Source organism: Nyctereutes procyonoides, unplaced genomic scaffold (assembly GCF_905146905.1).
Source record: "Nyctereutes procyonoides isolate TBG_1078 unplaced genomic scaffold, NYPRO_anot_genome, whole genome shotgun sequence".
In the NCBI taxonomy this organism is placed as follows: domain Eukaryota; kingdom Metazoa; phylum Chordata; class Mammalia; order Carnivora; family Canidae; genus Nyctereutes; species Nyctereutes procyonoides.
Genome location: NW_026575125.1, coordinates 63,164,500 through 63,180,243, shown reverse-complemented (window position 1 = coordinate 63,180,243; position 15,744 = coordinate 63,164,500). Strand labels below are relative to the sequence as shown.

The 15,744-nt window shown below is 36.1% G+C and overlaps 1 pseudogene; it reads left to right on the top strand.

Annotated features, from left to right (window-relative positions):
* The first annotated feature begins 9,411 nt into the window (after window positions 1–9,411).
* On the top strand, window positions 9,412–15,701 carry LOC129517968 (proteasome subunit beta type-6-like; annotated as a pseudogene).
* Window positions 15,702–15,744: the final 43 nt, after the last annotated feature.

Sequence of the window (15,744 nt, the reverse complement as noted above, 5' to 3'; positions counted from 1 at the left end):
GAGTCAGATAGTATTGCCCCATTTATGACTCTTCCTTCATAGAAGGTTAAACAGTTTACGCTATTCCTCTTTTGCAGTCAACAGTAAATAAATGTGCCACAATCCCTAAAGCCTCACCAGCTCTATGTAAGATATATATGTAAGGTATTTTACAAACATAATACATATAAAATTTGTTATATTTATATAATTTAGGTATACATTATTTAATTTTTATTTCATTATTATTTTTAGGGTCTTTTTTTAATAAATCAATTTTTTATTGGTGTTTAATTTACCAACATACAGAATAACACCCAGTGCTCATCCCGTCAAGTGTCCCCCTCAGTGCCCGTCACCCATTCACCCCCACCCCCCACCCTCCTCCCCTTCCACCACCCCTAGTTCGTTTCCCAGAGTTAGGAGTCTTTATGTTCTGTCTCCCTTTCTGATATTTCCCACACATTTCTTCTCCCTTCCCTTATATTCCCTTTCACTATTATTTATATTCCCCCAAATGAATGAGAACATACACTGATTATTTCATTATTATATGAGAAATGATCTCATAGGATTGCTTTGATTACTAACCATGGTAAATATTTTTAATAATTTTGTTTCTTATACATATTTATTTCCTCCTGTATAAATTACATTTCTGTTTCTTGGCCATTTGTTATGTGTATCTTTATTTTACTCTCAGAAATACGTCTTATCACTAACACTCTTGATTTACAGTTCAGTATTTTTTTTTCTACATCATGATGCTTCCCAAATATTTAGGATGAAGTATTAACTGTGCCAAGCCTTAAATATAGGTGGGATAACTTTCATCTATATATTGTGATTTGGGAGATGCACTAGAAATGCATTTCACATTACCCCAAATCCAAACATTTTAAATTAATTCATGTATATTTTGGCTTTAAGAATTTTTTTTAGGGACACCTGGGTGGCTCAGCAGTTGAGCATCTACCTTGCACTCAGGGTGTGTTCCCAGAGTCTCAGGATCTAGTCCCACATTGGGCTCCCTGCACAGAGCCTACTTCTCCCTCGGCCTATGTATCTGCCTCTCTCTCTGTCTTTCATGAAATAGAGAAAAAAATAAATAAATAAATTTTTTAAATAATTTTTTTAGAGATTTTATTTATCTATGAGAAATGGAGAGTGGTGGGAGGAGCAGAGGAGAGGGGCAAGCAGAACCCATGCTGAGCATGGAGCCTGATGTGGGCTCAATCTCAGGACCCTGAGATCATGACCTGAGCTGAAACAAAGAGTAGGGCCCTTAACTGAATGAGCCACCCAGTGCCCCTTGGCTTTTAGATTTGTAAATGCTTCAAGTTAACACTTGAAGGGAAACTGCTGTGAACTGAATATTTGTGTTCCCCTAAAATTCACATTTTGAAGCCCTAATCCCCAATGTAATGGTATTTGGAGGTAGAGACTTTTAGTGGGTAACTAGGTTCAGATGAAGTCATAAAGATGGATCCCTCATGTTGGGATTGTGGCCGTTATAGGGAAATAAAGAGACCAGAGCTCTTTCTATGCCATGCAAGAATATGTCAAGAAAATGGTGTCTACAAGCCAAGAAGAGGTCCTTTACCAGAAGTCCACCGCTCTTGTACCATAATTGTGCACTGATGGTCTACCAAATTGTGAGAAATATGTCTTCCTTAAGCCACCCAGTCTATGATATTTGTCATAGCAACCTGAACTAAGATAGTAATCAAAATTAACTTTGTAATAACTTAGTAAGAAATTATTACAATAATTCAGGAAAAAATAAGTGGTAGAGTTTTTTCCATGCAGGAAAGGGTTTTGAGTTTCTGGGACTTTCCAGAAAGTGAAACATTGTCTAAGGAAGGGAATCTTGGAAGTTGAGTTCGTTCCTGATGGCCAAATGTTAATAAGAAATCAAAACTAATGGTGAATTAGGGGAGATAAGTAGAGTAGTTGCATATTTGAAGCATAGCAAAGCAACAGCATAGCAACACAGTTATACAATAGACAAGAAAGAATAGTCTAAAATAACACTATTAAAAAATCAGAGGTTGGTTCATCTTTCCATTTATAGTTTAGTATTTTTTTAAAAAGCTCATGTTAGAGATATCACAATCTTCTGCTGCTTTTATGCCCCTTAGACTTTCATTATGCTTCTGTCAGTGGCCAACCCTCTGTCTCTCTCACCATTCACTTGGGATTCTGTCTGGAAATTTTGTTTTACTTCAGTTAATATCATCTTTAAATATCATACTGTTACTTTGTATCTAATGATGTAATTTTATAGACTGGCTCTCTCATTAACTAGTTGGATTTTCTTGGAGAGAAATTTCCCCACTATCTTTGCCTTTCAAAATATTTCTTATCTTTCATGACCAGGTCAAATATCACCTTGATAGATAGCTTTTTGACAGATAGCTCTCTGCACTCTCTTTGGATGAATGAATTGAGCACAATAAAAATTATACTACCTAGTGTCATCTGGATTTTTAAAACTGCCCAGCAATTCTTTGATTCATTTCTTGCTAATTTTCTAAAAAATGTCATACTAATTTACTTATTATATAAATGTTGAATGCCAACCACTATCTTGGGAATTTCAGATATATTAGTAAACAAAATTAAGAGTTTTGATGTCATAGATATTGCATTCTACCAGAGGATATACACAGTAAACATAATTACATTATATAATTGAAGGTAGCAAATTCTATAGAAAAAAAATAGATGAGATAAAATTGGAGTGCAGGAGGTAGAGATTGTTGCAATTTTAAATAGTATGGTTACATTAGCTTCCTTGAGAAATAGACATTTGAGCAAATATTTGAAGGAAAGAATTAGCCATTTGGAAATCTGAGGAAATAATATTGTAGGGAGAGGGGGATATCAAGGCAGAACCTAGATAATATTGCTGGGATGTTCTAGGAAAAGCAAGATGGCCAAAGGGACTGGGTCAGATTGATGAGGAGGAAAATAAGATGAGATCAAAGAGAACACCAAGGGCAGCCTGGGTGGCTCAGTGGTTTAGAGCCACCTTCAGCCCAGGGTGTGATCCTAGAGAGCCGGGATTGAGTCCCACATTGGGCTCCCTGCTTGGAGCCTGCTTCTCCCTCTGCCTGTGTCTGTGCCTCTCTATCTCTCTGTGTCTCTCATGAATAAATAAATAAAATCTTGAAAAAAGAGAACATCAAGTCAAATTATTTATGATTTTGTTGACAATTGTAAGAATTTTGACACTTATTCTGGCTGACATGGTGAAATATTAGAAGTTGTTACTTTTTTTGCAAGTTAGTTTTTTCTCTTAGATTTAATTGAACTACTAACCATACTTTAATCTTTATTGATTATATTGATGTTCAATAAGCTGCATCCATTTAAATGGATACTTGGCTGAGTTTTGATACACACACACACACACACACACATCAAACTACTGCCACAATCAAGATTCAGAACACTTCAATCACTCCCAAAAGGTGCTATGCATCCCTTCATTGAAAGTTTTAAGCAGAGAAATGACATGATGTGATGGATACTTTCCACAGGAGAGAGATAAGAGGGGTTGGGACCAAGTTGGTAGCAGCATAGTTGATAAGACGTGGTCATATTTTAGATTTTTTTTAAATCAACCACATCCAACAAAGGTTGTGAAAGAAAAAGAAGAAATAAAGATGTATTTGATGTACCCTAATCTTATTCTTAATCTTAATGTTTCTTGACTTAATGAGAAAGTGTGACATTTTCTGTTTTTGATAGCTATTATCAAAAGAAGAGAATTCTCTGTTCTTTTAAAAATTTATTTAAATTCCAGTTAGTTAGCATACTGTTAAATATTAGTTTCAGGTGTACAGTATAGTGATTCAACATATCCATACAACACTCAGTGCTCATCACAGCAAGTGCAATCCTAATCTCTGTCACTTATTTAACATATTCTCCCACCCATCTCTCCTCTGGTAACCATCAGTTTGTTCCCTATAGCTATGAGTCTGTTTCTCATAGATATACCTTTAGAGATGTGAAAATTGAAGCCATAATAATAGATGAATTCTTCTAGGGACAGTATGTAGAGAAGAGTGAAAGAAATGAACCAAGAACTACACCATAAACAACGTGAGTTGGACATGGGAGGATGAAATGCCAGAAATGCAGATAGATATATACTAGTCAGAAAGAAAAAAAAGAAAAAAAAAGAAAACCGTAGTAGTTGAAATTCAGGGAAATTAAGGGACTAGACACACTCCAATGAATGCAAGAGGTCAAAAGGGGATGAGGGTGTAAACAAAACCATAGTATTTGGTAATATCATTACAGGGACCATTAAAATAATACTCTTAAAAGAAGAACTAGAGGAATGTTCAATAAGGCAGCATAGGTAGACCCTCAATTCATCTCCTCCTATAAACACAACAAATGTACAGATATGTATGGAACAATTTTCTTCTAAAAAGGACCTGATAACCATACAGTGCCTCCAAAACAAGACAAGAGACACATCAAGAAGGGTAAAGGAGATAGATAAAGTCCTGGTTTTGCCCAGGACTTTACGCCACAGATGGTAACAATTAAGAGGAATCCCAAAAGTATGAATCTGTCCCTTGAGGAGTGAAGAGATTATATCTCATCAGCCATCCAAGCTTTGGGAGCTGACACTGGAGAGATGATCTCTGCCAAATGTCTACTTTTGAAAATCAATAGAAATTAAGACCAGGAGAATCATACAACTATAGAGAACAAAGATTCTACTCATAAAGGATTTGTGTGCACACCCAATTGTCCTGCTATTCAGCATCAAAGCAAAAAATTGAGAAGTAACAAAGACCCATTTACTAATTTTAAGCAGCTTCCCAAGAAGCAGAAACCTGCTGGAACTTTATCATGGGACAGAATCCCTGGACGATGTCATTTTTTCAATATCACTTTAACTTGCTACTGAAAAGGGCAATGGGAACCATTTTTCATGCTCTCCTTCTAGGCTGCTAACACCAGAGGGCTTGTGTTGTCCATCCTACACAGTAATTAGGACATCTGAATGCCCCATGTTCCACTCACCATACAGACCACCCAAGTCATAATAGGGCCAGGTGAGTGTGCAAGCCTTGCTCAACCCATGCAGAGACCAATGCGCAACCAGGCTGGGCAAGTGCCCCAAGCCCAGCACTACCCATACAGAAACAAATCCAAAATGAAGCTGAAAAAAGGCCCCACATCCTGCCATCCCAATGGAGTAGAAAGGCCACAACTGGGCTAGCAAGTGCCTTGAGCCCTAACCAACTTGTGTAGTGACTGAGCCAAAATCACTTTGGGAAAATGCCCTTAGAACCACATTCCCTATACAGCAGACTAGCCTCAACTTGAATAAATGAGTGCTCCAAGCCCTACTTACTCCACATCACACAGAGACTGAGCTACAAGAGATGAGCAAGTGGTTCAAATTACTCTCTCCCTGTGCAGGGGCTGAGCTATAAATGGCTGAGTTAAAGGCCTCAAGCTCCACCATCTCTGTGCAGCAACTGTGGCCTCCATGGGTATGTTCAAACACAAGAGGTACACCCATAGGGTACCTGGTTCTGGTGGCCAAGGAAGATTATACTTCTGGACCACACGGAACGGCTCCTACACAAGATTTCTCCTTCAAGACTGAAGGGGGTAGCCATTTTGCCTAATACAAAACAAATACAGGAAAAATGATGAGATAGAGGAGTACATTCTGAACCAAAGAATAAGGCAAATCCCCAAAATAAAATCTTAATGAAATAGAAATAAGCATGTTAACTAATAAAGCATTCAAAGGAATGGTCATGAAGATGCTCACTGATCTTGGGGGAAGAATGGATGTACCTAGTGAGCACTTCAACAGACTCCTTACTCTGGGAAACGAATGAGGGGTGGTGGAAATGGAGGTGGGTGGGGGGTCGGGGTGACTGGGTGACAGGCACTGAGGGGGGCACTTGATGGGATGAGCACTGGGTGTTATGTTATACATTGGCAAATTGAACTCCAATAAAAAATAAATAAAAAAAACAGTATAAAGAAAATATAAGAAAGTGTCAAACAAATTACAACTGTACTGGAAAATACACTAGAGGGTTTCAATAGAACAATGGTTAAAATAGAAGTATAGGTTAGTGAACTAGAAGACAATGCAATGAAAAACACCCAGTCAGAGCAGCAAAAGGGGAAAAAAAACAATTAAAGGAAGTGAGGATACTGTAAGGTGCCTCCGAGACAATATCAAGCAGAATAGGAGAAGAGAAAGAGAAAGAGCCATAGAAATATATCAAGAAATCAAGGCCAAGAAAACAGATATACAGGTCCAGGAAGCCCCAAGTGTTCAAAATAAGATGAAACCAACAAGAAGCACAGTGGGACATTTAAAAAATGGTAAAAGTTAAGGATAAAGAGAGAATTTTAAAAGCAGTAACAGGAAAGCAATTTATTACTTACAAGGGAAACCCTATAAGGCTATCAGTAGATTTTTCAGGAGAAACATAGGCCAAAAAGGAGTAGCATGTCATATTCAAAATGCTGATAGAGGAAAACTGCAAACCAAGAATTCTCTACCTAGCAAGGTTATCATTCAAAATTAAAAGATTCCCAAGTTGTTTTCCAGATAATCAAATACTAAAGGAGTTTATCACCACTACATTAGCCTTAAGAGAAGTGTTAAAGAAACTTATCTGGGACACCTGGGGGCATTCAGTTGTTGTGCATCTGCCTTTGGCTCTGGGCATGATCCCAGAGTCCCAGGATCGAGTCCCACATTGGGCTTTCTGCATGGATCCTGCTTCTCCCTCTGCCTGCGTCTCTGCCTCTCTCTCTTTCTCTGTGTGTGTGACTATCATAAATAAATAAAAAATAAAAAAAAATAAAAATGCAATAATTAGCTAAGGAATGCATAAACTGATGTTAAAGTGTGTCTTCAAAATTTTGTGGGGGAGGAATGAGTAATTATATAAAGCTTTGGAATGTATATAAAATATATGTCAACTTAAAAGAAACTGTAGCGTGCCTAAGATATTTTATATGAATCTCACAGTAACAGAAAGCAGTAAAACAAAAACAGCTTTTACTAAATACACAAAAGACAATGAGAAAGGAATCTAAACATAATCCTAAAGAAAATGACCAAACCACAAGAGAAGAAAGGGAAGAAGAAAGTAACAGAGAGAGGAAAAACAAAAACAGCCAGAAAACAATGAACAAAATGGCAGTATTACCAATTAATAATGCTTTAGATATAATTAAATTCTTCAGTCAAAAGACATAGAAGGTACTGGATGGATTAAAAAAATCAAAATCATTCTATATACTGCCTATAAGACACTCAACTCAAACTTAAATAAAATAAACTAAAATGAAGGAATTGAGAAAGAGATACATCATGAAAATAGAAATGCAAAGAGAAGTAGGATAATAATACTCATGTCAGACTATAAAACAAAACTAATAAAAAACAAATAAAAGCATTACATAAGGATGAAAAGGTCAATCCAACAAGAAGACATAACATTTGTAAACATGTTTGCAGCCAGTGTAGGTACACCTAAATATTTAAGCAAATATTAAGAGAAACAAATAAATAAACAGCAATATAAAATAGCAAAGGAATTTAATATTCCACTTCCATCAATGGATAAATCATCCAGACAAAAATTCAATAAAAAAGCCATTGGCCTTAACAACACACTATAATAGAATAGACTTAATATATACAGAACATTACACTAAAACTAACAAGATACACATTCTTTTCAAGTGCACATGAAACATTCTCCAGTATCCATCACATTTTAGGTCATGGAACAAGTCTCAATAAATTTAAGAAAACTGAAAGCAAGCACATTTACCAACAACAGTGGTATAAAATTAGAAATTAATTACCAGAAGAAAGCTGGGAAAAAAAACCCCAAAATACATAGAGACTATGCAACATGTAATTTTTTAAAAAATTTATTTATTTATGATAGTCAGAGAGAGAGAGAGAGAGAGAGAGAGAGAGAGAGAGAGAGGCAGAGACATAGGCAGAGGGAGAAGCAGGATCCATGCACCGGGAGCCCGATATGGGATTTGATCCCAGGTCTCCAGGATCGCGCCCTGAGCCAAAGGCAGGCGCCAAACCGCTGCGCCACCCAGGGATCCCTGCAACATGTAATTAAACAACCAATGGGTCATTGAAAAATTTAAAGAGGAAATAATAAAAATAACCTGAGAGAAATAAAAATAGAAACATACAATTTCAAAATCTTTGGGATAAAGCACTTTAAAGAGAAAAAGTTCATAGCAATACAAGCCTAACCTAAGAAACAAGAAAAATCTCAAATAAAGAACTTAACTTTACATTTAAGGGAACTAGAAAAGAAAACAGAAAGAACAAATACCAAAGTTAATAGAAGGAAGTAAATAATAACGATCAAAGCAAAAATAAATAAAACGAATACTAAAATACATAGAAAAAATCAATAGAATTAGGAGCTATTTTTTTGGGAAAATGAACAAAAATCGACAAATTTGTTGTCAGACTCATTAGAAAAAAGTTAGGATAATCATTTTTTTAAAAAAAAGCATAAAAGAGAAGAAATTGCAACCAATAACACAGAAATACAAAAAGAAAATAAGAAAATACTTTGAATCATTACATGCCAAGAAATTAGACAATCTGGAAGAAATATAAACTTACAGAAACATGCAATCTCCTAAGACTTAATCATGAAAAATAGAAAATCTGAATATATCAATTACTAGTAATGAAATTAAATCAGTAATCAACAAAAAATTCCTAATGAATACAAGTCCAAGTCATGATTAATTCCATGGTTAATTCTATCAATCTATTATTTTTAAAAGATTCTATTTATTTATTCATTAGACACACACACAGAGAGAGAGAGAAAGAGAGAGAGAGAGAGAGAGAGAGAGAGAGAGAGAGAGAGAGGCAGAGACACAGGCAGAGGGAGAGGCAGGCTTCATGCAGGAAGCCTGATGTGGGACTCGACCCCAGGACTCCAGGATCACACCCTGGGCTGAAAGCAGGTGCTAAACTGCTGAGCCACCCAGGGATTCCCCTTTATCAATCTTTTAAAGGAGAATTAATATTTATCATTCTCAAATTATTCTTAAAAAATGGAATAGAAAGGAACACGGCCAAACCTCCTTTAAGAGGCAAGTACTATTCCAATGCCAAAACCAGAGAAATTACAAAAAAAAAAAATCAGGCCAATATCTCCAATGAATATAAATGTAAAAATCCTCAATGACATATTAGTAAATTGAATTAAACAATACATTAAAAGAATAATACAGGATAAAGTGATATTCATTCCAGAGATGCAATGATGGTTCAACATATGCAAATCAATCAATATGATATACCACATTAAAGCAATGAAGGATTAAACATTATGTGATCAGTGGCTGTAGTAGAGGAGGAAGATGGCAACCACCCTAGTAGCCACTGGAGGAGCAGACAACACCAGCCTGTGGTCCAGAGGCTATTACCCCACAGTGGGAAAGCCAAGAAGTCTCCACAGGGACCACTATCATGGCCAAGCAATTTGACTGGGATGTGGTTCTAGGGGCTAATTCCAGAAAAACCAAGTCCTACATTGCCAATTGAGTGACTGACAAGCTTACTCCTATTCATGACTGTATTTTCTCCTTCTGCTCAGTCTCAGCAGCTGATACCCAGTCTGTAGCTGATGCTATCACCCATCAGCTTGGTTTCCACAGTATCAAGCTGAATAAAACTTTGCTGGTACATAAGGCAGCCAGCCTCTTTAAGGAGATATGTTACTGATACGAAGAAGATCTGATGGTAGGAATCATCATTGTGGGCTGGGACTTCCAAGAAGGAGGGCAGGTGTACTCAGTGCTCTTGGAGGGTATGATGGTATAGAAGTCCTTTGCCACTGGGGGCTTTGGGAGTTCCAGTGTCTATGGCCATGTTGATGCTACCTACTGGGAAGACATGATCAAGGAAGAATGTCAGCAATCCATTGCCAATGCTCTTGCTTTGGCCACAGAATGGGTCAGCTCCAGTGGCGGGGTGATCTGCCTATAGCCATTGTAGAATCAGCGATAGAGCAGCAGAAACTTTTGGAAGATCAGATTCCCAAACTTATCATTGCCACTTTACCAGTAAAAGTTATCCAAAATGAAAAGGAAGTAGTAAAATATTCACTATTTGTAAATGATATTATATACAGAAAACTCTAAAGATTCTACCAAAAATATTTTAAAACTATTAAATGAACTTACAGGATAAAAAATAATATACAGAATATGTTGTATTTCTATATGCTAAAATGAATTATCAGAAAGCAAAACTAAGGAAACAATCCTCTTACAATTATATCAAAATAATAAAATACCCAGGAATAGATTTCACCATGGAGGTGAAGCACTTATGCTTGGAAAACTAGGACATTGATAAAAGTAATTAAACAAAACACAAATAAATGAAAAGTTATTTTGTGTTCATGGACTGGAAAAATTAATATCATCAGAATATACTACCTACAGCAGTTTAAAGATTCAATGGAATATCTATAAAATACTAATGGCATTTTTTACAGAACTACAACTATGACAAATAATACTAAAATTTGAAGAGAATTACAGTAGATACTGAATAGCCATAGCAATCTTGAGAAAGAATAAATCTGGAGGTATCATATGCTACCTGATTGTAAACTATACTACAAAACTATAATAATCAAAATTATGTGGTACCAGAACAAAAAGGAACACATAGGTCAATAAAGCAGAATAGATAGCCCAGAGATAGATCCACTCTTCCATGGTCAATTTATCTACAATAAAGGAGGCAAGAACATATAATGGGGGGAAAAACAGACTTTTAAATAAATAGTGTAAAGTGAACCACCTTCTTAGAGTTAATACAAAAATAAACTCAAAGTTGATTAAATGCCTAAACATAAGGCTCAAAACCATAAAACATTGATGAAAACATAGGCACTAAGCTATTTCACATTGATATTAGTAATATTTTATTGGATGCGTTTCCAATAAAACAATATAACAATACAACTCAATATAAAAAAGCATTAAAAATGGCATAGCAATTGAATAGGCTTAGAAGTCATACAAGATGGCCCACAGCAGATGAAAGCAATGCTCAATATCACTAATCATCAGGGAAATGCAAATCAAAATTATAATGGGACACCAACTCAACATCAGTCAGAATGGCTATAATCAAAACAACAACAAATTAACAAGTGTTTGGGAGGATGTGGAGGAGAGAAAACCGTGGGCACTGTTGGTCAAGATGTAAATTGGTGTAGCCACTATGGAAAACAGTATGGAAGTTCTTCACAATATTAAAGGTTGAATTACTATAAGATCCAGAAATTCCACTTCACACTATTTATACAAAGAATGTAAAAACACTAATTCAAAAATATAGATATGTCCCTATGTTTATTGCAGCTTAATTTATCATAACAAATATATGGAATCAGCCTCAGTGTCCATTTGTCCATAACTGGACAAAGAAGACTTCACACACACATACACAGTGAAATGTTACTTAACCATAAAAAAGAAGTCAGTTTCAACATGTGTGGACCTAGAGGACATGCTAAGTGAAATAAGTCAAAAAGAGATGAATGACATATTACATAAGATTTCTACTTATATGTGGAATCTTAAAAAAAAGAGATAAACCAATAAAACAAGATAGAAGTAGGTTCATAGTTATAGAGAGCAAACTGTTAGTTGACAGAAGGGAGCGGGTAGAGGGATGGGTGAAATAGGCAAAAGGGACTTACAGACTTCCAGTTTTAATGTGACTAAGTCATGAGGATGTAATATACAGCATAGGGAATATAGTCAAAAATATTGTAACAATTTTGTTTGGTGATAGATGGAAATTAGACTAGATAGATGGAAACTAGTGGTGATCATTTTGTAATTTATAAAATTATCAAATAACTATGAGGTAAATTTGAGAATAACATATATTATATTTCAATAATATTTAAATAAGAATATAAAATAAAAGAACTAGGGATGCCTGGGTGGCTAAGTTGTTAAGCGTCTGCCTATGGCTCAGGGTGTGATCTTAGTGTCTTGGGATTGAGTCCCACTTTGGGCTCCCTGCATGGAGCCTCCTTCTCCCTATCTCCCTATGCCTGTGTCTCTGCCTCTCTCTCTGTCTCTATGAATAAATAAATAAATAAAATCTTTAAAAAATAAAAGAACTAGAGAAAAAGGATAGAACTGAAAAGTAATAAGAGCACTAAGAAAAAATTTCAAATAAAATATTTAAAGTTACAAAGATAATTAATAAAGGAACTAAAAACAAAGATAGAACCATATTAGGAAAAGAGGAGGAGAAGAGATGGTGCATATGAACAAAATATTCACCTATTCGGAAATGTGTAAAATTGAGATGTAATCATACAAATATTTATTTAGAGATTTTGAAGTAGCCACCAAATGCAGAATCACATTAATATGTGCCTATGTTTGCCTAGACAATTTATTTCCTTGGTACTTGAATATCTTATCTTCAAATATGGTGATACTGCTCTAAATTACAGCAACTATGGCTTTTTAAAATAGGTCAAATCAAGTAATGATTGAAAAAATGACCTTTATATATATATATATATATATAAATTATTTATTTATTTTAGAGTGAGATAGAGAGAGAGCATGAGTGGGCAGAGGGAGAGGGAGAGAGAATCTCAAGCAGTCTCTGCACTAACCATAGAGCTAGACATGGGGTTCAACCTCATGACTTGGAGATCATGACCTGAGCTGAAATCAAGTCAAATACTTAACCAACTATGCCAGCCAAGCAACCCCATAAGTATATATTGTAAATACACCTCAAAAGTTATTTTTTTAAGCTCTAGAAATCATAGTAGTACCTAATAATTCCCTTATCTTTTCCTTACGGAAGATTTCATAAGACAATAATTTTAATTTAATGCTAATTTTACCTCTTGTGTTTTACTAGTTCAGCCACCTATGCTACCTCATTAGGGGTATTCAATTTCTCTTCCATCCCAGATAATGGCAGACATATGGCCTACTTCTCTCAGACTCCATTAGAAAACACAAAACACTTTCCTCTATGCTATTCACACCAGTTTCAATTTATACATCAGTTAGCTAAATTCCTCATTTTGGAAATGAAGAAAGAAGATCAGGATAGGAAAAGGAGTTACTTGTTTTATTTTATCATGAAACGTGTTTCAGGGGAAAATGTATAGAGTCCCTACATTTCTATAGTCCCTATGTATTTAACTTCAGCTTGTGTATTAGCTAATTTTGTATAAGGTAAAGTTCTCTGAGGTGGATTTCAGTTTTACAAACAACATCTTTCTATGAATAAAAACAATGAATGGGGTGTCTGGGTGGCTCAGTGGTTGAGCATCTGCCTTTGGCTCAGGGCATGATCCTGGGGTCCTTGGATCAAGTCCCACATTGGGCTCCCTTCAGGGAGCCTGCTTCTCCTTCTGCCTATGTTTCTGCCTCTCTCTGTGTGTCTTCCATGAATAGATAAATAACATCTTTAAAAAAGAAACAATGAATAATTTTGCAGCTTCCTTCTTTGTTTTTTTTTCTGGTTATTTGAATTGTCTTCACTTGACTCCTAATTAACTGCAATAATTGACAATATAAGCTATTTAATAAAATGCCTAATATTGTGTATAATACATGTAAATTCTGAGTGCTCTGTAAATGAAAATATCAGCAGGAAAATAAAATAATCTATCAATTGACTGTTTCTATTGATAAGAGGATGATACTTAACATATTGATTTATTTTTTGTCTTGAACATTTTGTACTGAATTGGTTTCATTTACCTTGTGTTCATATTGCCTAAAAGAAGTTAAAGATATATACACATCATTGTTTGAAAAATTTTGATAGTTGTAAAGCTCTATGAATATGTATTATACAACCGTAGATATATTACTAAGCAATTTACATGCTTCATTTTCCTATAAGGAGATTCTAATTAATGTCCCTTTTTACCCTTGAGAAAAATTATATTCCATGGGATTATAAAAGTTCTATATAAGTGGTAGAGTAAGAATCAGAATCGAAGCTCTCTGAGTCTAAAACTGTAGGAAGTAGCAACTACATTATACAAGATTTATAATACATTCTATTTTCAACTTTTTTATTTTGAGGGAAATTAGGGAATCTTTGCCAACACATTTTAGGATGCTAGACCTTTGATTATCACAATGCCCTGAGTTTAGGACTTGATGATTCTTTATTATTTACTTAGGACTAGCTTTTGTTTTTTCTCTCTGTTAAAAATTACCTCATGGAGAAGATAATTTTCACCAATATAGAAAGAGGAGAACAAATAAAAGGAACTACAAATATATTTTGCCATATAAAGATTTATAAATTTTGGAATTGCAAAAAAACCCAATAGATAAATGAGAGTTGAGGAAAATACATCAATGAAGAAAAATGAAGACTAATGTCTATAATAAATATCTATAAATTCTATAATAATAATATATATTATCTATAGTAAACAATGTTATAAACTGACAAAATTATATAAATAACTCATGAGAAAAATAGAGACTACAAAGGTGATTCTAAAAATGATCAAACCAAAGTGGACAAAGTACATTCTAAAGATATTCAAATTCACTAGTAGTCAGGGAAATGGAAGATAAAGTATCAGTAAAGTATTATGGATTCATTAGAATGGCAAGAGTAAGAGCTATAACATCTATTGCTAACTTGGTTGCAGAGAAGTATGTATTATTTTAGACTTTAAATAAAAATAACAAAATATCACTCCTCTGTTCTCTGCACCACTCCCCTCTCCCTTGTGTGTGGGAAGGGTGTGGGTGGGTGTGTATTTTGAGGTTTAACATGATAAAATGAATCGTAGAATAAAGTAAGGAATGATAAATAGTGGGGCGGGGCAAGATGGCAGAAGAGTAGGGGTCCTCAACTCACCTATCCCCACCAACTTACCTAGATAAATCATCCTGAAAATTTACAAATTCAACCTGGGATTTAAAGAGAGAACAGCCAGAATGCTACAGAGAGAAGGGTTTTTGCTTCTAGCAATGTAGGAAGGAAGAAAAAAAAAAGAATAAACTAGGGGAGGAGCACCGCGAGGAGCCAGGCTAAAGCCCGGCAAAAAAAAAGCCTCCTGGACAGGAAAGCCCAGCCCTGGAGAAGCAGCGAGAACTATAAAAACCCACACCAGATTCTCCCTGGACAGAAAGGTGCTTAGCAGGGAAATCAGGCAGAATCTCAGGAGGGGCAGTGAAGCCTCCAGTTTCCTGGAGTCACTAATAGAGAAAGTGCCCCCGGGGGTAAGCACACCACAAACTGTGGACCAATCTCCTTAAAGGGCTGGAGCGTGCACCTGGCAGGACATCTGGGTGAAGCCCATTGGTCAGGCGGGTGGCTCCGGATGGAGGGGTCTGCGCCCCCTTCCCTGCGGGAGCCACGCCCCCGGGAGCAGGATTCCAGCAGCACAGGCCCCTGGTCCCAGGGTGCCAAGCAGACGGAGCCCATGTTCCTGCACTCCCCCTGGAATGGGTGGAAGTGGGGAGGGCACAGGATAGTGAGGACTCTCCAGCCGCTGGGCACCGTGCAAGATGTGCAAATCAGCACATGTATGTCACCCCAGGAGCATCTAGGTCAGTACAGACTGGGAGACTGCATGAGTTACAAGTGGGGAGCTGACTCCAGAGCTTAAAACCTAGGCCACAGCCATTGTTGATTTTCCAACTAGTTTCACC